This window comes from Grammomys surdaster, unplaced genomic scaffold, assembly GCF_004785775.1.
Source record: "Grammomys surdaster isolate TR1022 unplaced genomic scaffold, NIH_TR_1.0 126115, whole genome shotgun sequence".
In the NCBI taxonomy this organism is placed as follows: domain Eukaryota; kingdom Metazoa; phylum Chordata; class Mammalia; order Rodentia; family Muridae; genus Grammomys; species Grammomys surdaster.
Window position 1 is genome coordinate 2980418 of NW_021620923.1, and position 3500 is coordinate 2983917.

The 3500-nt window shown below is 38.1% G+C and overlaps 1 pseudogene; it reads right to left on the reverse strand.

Moving 5' to 3' along the window:
* Positions 1–2205: 2205 nt before the first annotated feature.
* On the reverse strand, positions 2206–3049 carry LOC114611550 (annotated as a pseudogene).
* Between the last annotated feature and the right edge of the window lie 451 nt (positions 3050–3500).

Sequence of the window (3500 nt, forward strand, 5' to 3'; positions counted from 1 at the left end):
TATATTGAATAAAGCTTCTCAATCAGAGTTGTTAGGGCACTCAGCAAGCTCACATGTCAGCATCATTTTTTGTCCCAGCATCAGCATGTCTCACCAATCACTCTGGCAGCCACCGTGCTCCTTCAGTATCCTGCAGATAAACACAAACATGCCCTCTTCCCTGTATTAAATATCTGATTGGGATCATGCCATATGCCTGTAAGTGGATCCATCCTTTTCACCTAGGCATAAGTATGCCTAGTTGTAGGGTGTAATAGACACTCAGCAGAAAGTTCCTTGCCATTTCAATTTTTTTAAAATTTAAAATAAAAAGAACACTATTTAAATAAAATAAATTTGTGGTGTTTGGGGATATACTTTTCCCTTTTTTATTTTATGAAGATACTGTTTTAAATTCCCATGAGCCTGTTACACAATACCTTGTCCTTGAGGATTATAAGGAATCTCAGTAATATTGGTTGTTAATGAAATAAAAAAGAAGAAGATATGGAGAGCTTTTGGGGCTGCTTGGCAGGAATCTGACATTAGACTAGAACAAGGAAGTAATTTCAGGCACAAATCTAAATCTTCAGCTAGAACAAGGAAGTAGGCTTCAGGTATGAAAATGACCTTGGGCTAGGAACGGGAAGTAAGCTCAGATATTTTGTCATCCTGATAAGCCCTTAGAAACAGTGACCATGGGAGTGATCAAGGGACTTTGTTTATTGCCTTGTTTGTTCTTTACTATTTGTGTTTATTGTATTGTTTGTTCCTTGACTATTTGCATCTATTGTATTACTAGTTCTTCAACCTAGAACTGACCTTAATACTTGCGAGTAACTAAAATGGTATAAGAGCAAAAAAAAAAAAAAAAATAGCAATGACAAATTGCCTGTTAATGAAGACAAGGATTCAGGGGACATACCACTGCAATTGTATATCTCTGGAGAATTCCAAGAAAAACTTTACAAGTCAAAAAAAATTTCAGATTAAATTAATTCCTTGACTCTAGAATATAATTTTACACTGAAAATCAAGTTGCCTGTAATAAGAAGTTCTCAAAATATTACAAAACATAATATCATAGGAAAAGAAGCCAATTCAGAATATATGATAGCATGACTAAATTCTACTCTATTTTATAACTTTAGATCTATCAGGACAATTAAAGACTTTGTGATGGTTCAAATGTAGGTCCTAGTCACTATGATAGAGTGATTAATACATCATGCAACATGACATATACAACATGTAACAATCTCCAGAAACTCTAAATATTTTTAATTTATAAGAACTTATAAGCTGACATGATTCAAATTATTTTTTGAGGTCTCAGTATTTTATTCAAGTTTTATTTTAAGTGATGTTAATTACAGCATGTGAAGGGGAGGAGCTAATCCCACACAAAACGGAAGACTCTATAATGTACCCATTAAACTGGTAGAAAATAGTGGTGAGGCTACAAGAAGAGTCAGTTGAGATCTCTAGTGTTGTCAGGGTGTGACCACAATCACCTGCCCAGCTCAGAGCCGGAGAACCCAGAAAGTATTTCTTACTCTGGTGCAATGGCAAAATTAAATTAAATTAAATTAAATTAAATTAAAAAATAAAAAAATAAAAGAATGAAAACCACACCACAACACAAGGAAGAATTAAGTACTGAATGACTGGCTCCATCACGTCATGCCCACCCTCTCCACTCTAAAATGTCACAAAAGAAATAGCTAACCATACCCTAAAGACTACTTTTGGTGTAAAACAGGAAACTAATGGGCTAGGATGGTAACAGGGCATGATGGGAAGAGGGCATGATGATCTGTCTAAAAACATGCCTTTCACGCAGGTGTGTACATGCTTCCGAGCAGATAGGATCAGGACACTAGGGTTCAATGCTCGAGAAGTCACAATTTCATCTGGGGACTGGGTATAGATTTACAAAGGACCACACGTTCCCACCTTCTACTTACAGCCTGGCATTTCTAGAGGGGTTCGTCCTCAACCCATGCCTACAGTTAAAACGGACCCTTTCTGGAATGGGGTTTCTGGTGTACCTCTGAAATGGTAAACACCTTAAAGCCGAGTTATCCTTAACCTGGAGGTCTAAGGATGACTTGTGGTATTTATCAACTCTCACATCCCCAACATACAACATTAAAAGGTACACTAAATTCTGAGGGTAGCTATGGTGCAAAATAGTTTAAAATTAAACGATTGTACAATATTCATTTATGCTTGAAATTCCAGTCCTAAACCAAGCTTTTGGCCGCCCACGTTGACATTCTTGTCATGCAGCAGGGCTGACAGTGTCATTTTGATACCTGGTTTTAGAGTCTGCGTGTACACTAAGCCAATTGGAGTTGTTCACTTTGGCCGAAAGCAGGCATCAGGATCGACCTGATACTTGGCTGCTATTCCAAAGCGAGTGTTACTGTTTCCTCCAGTCCAGGCGAGATTGAGAGCAGTCTCCAACTTCTTGTTCATCTTCTCGTAAATGGAGTCACAAAACTCTGTCCTGTCATTCACATTAATATGAAGCTGGAATTTGTCCGTCTTGTAACCAACTGCGAAGTTGGCCTGGGTCACTCAGGACTTTGAGGTCTCAAAATTCATCTGGTAGCCAGCCAGCCAACCCTCATAGCCAAGCACCAGAGCACCACGGATTGAGGGCCCAGTAATATCAAAGTCCACGTCACAGCACAGGTTCATATGCTCTCTCTTGTACCTTGTCTTGATTTTAGCATTTCCCCCCAGTGTTAGGTGAGAAGGATGAATCAAAAGTCATCTTCAGTCCACGAGCAAGCTGGTGTTCCACCGTGACCTCAGTGCCCAGGGTGTTGTCTGTGGTCTATTTCTCTATAAATGTTAGCCCATACTCAGTCCATCTGTGCTTGGTTTCTAGACTGCCGTTCACTTTGGTGGTTTCCGTGTCGGCAGAACCTTAGCTGGTAAATTGCAGTCCATTCTCGGACTTCGTTTTCAAATCAAGTTTTATTAAACCAAAGCTGTAGCCCTTCGTGAAGACATCCCTGCCAGACGTGCCAAGATCAGCGTATATGGGAGTCACAGCCATGTTCTTGGAGGCGGTGACAGTGGGAGCAGCGGCAGCTCTCAAATTATTTTCAATAAAGTAATTTGTATATCAGTTGAAACAGAAATTCACATGAAATATATTTTATATAATTTTATTAACACAATTTTTTTCTAATAATAAAAATTATGAATGTAATTTGAAGCCATAATTTATTACTCCAACTCATTATTACTGAATAATACTCTTCTCAAGAATGTGTCTTCATGCGTGTCCAATGCTTTCAGCAAGTAAGGCTATATATTACTTAATGATCAACAGCAGAGAATCTTCCCTCTTTTGGTAGAGTCATTCTCTCTTAAAATCTTTTATTCCTGTAATTTTCTTGCATATGATTCACCTTCTGCTAGGTTTGATATTTTTAAATCCATAGGCAGACAATAAGAAAATACAATGTACACATATGTTGATATAACTTCCTCAAATTCACTCA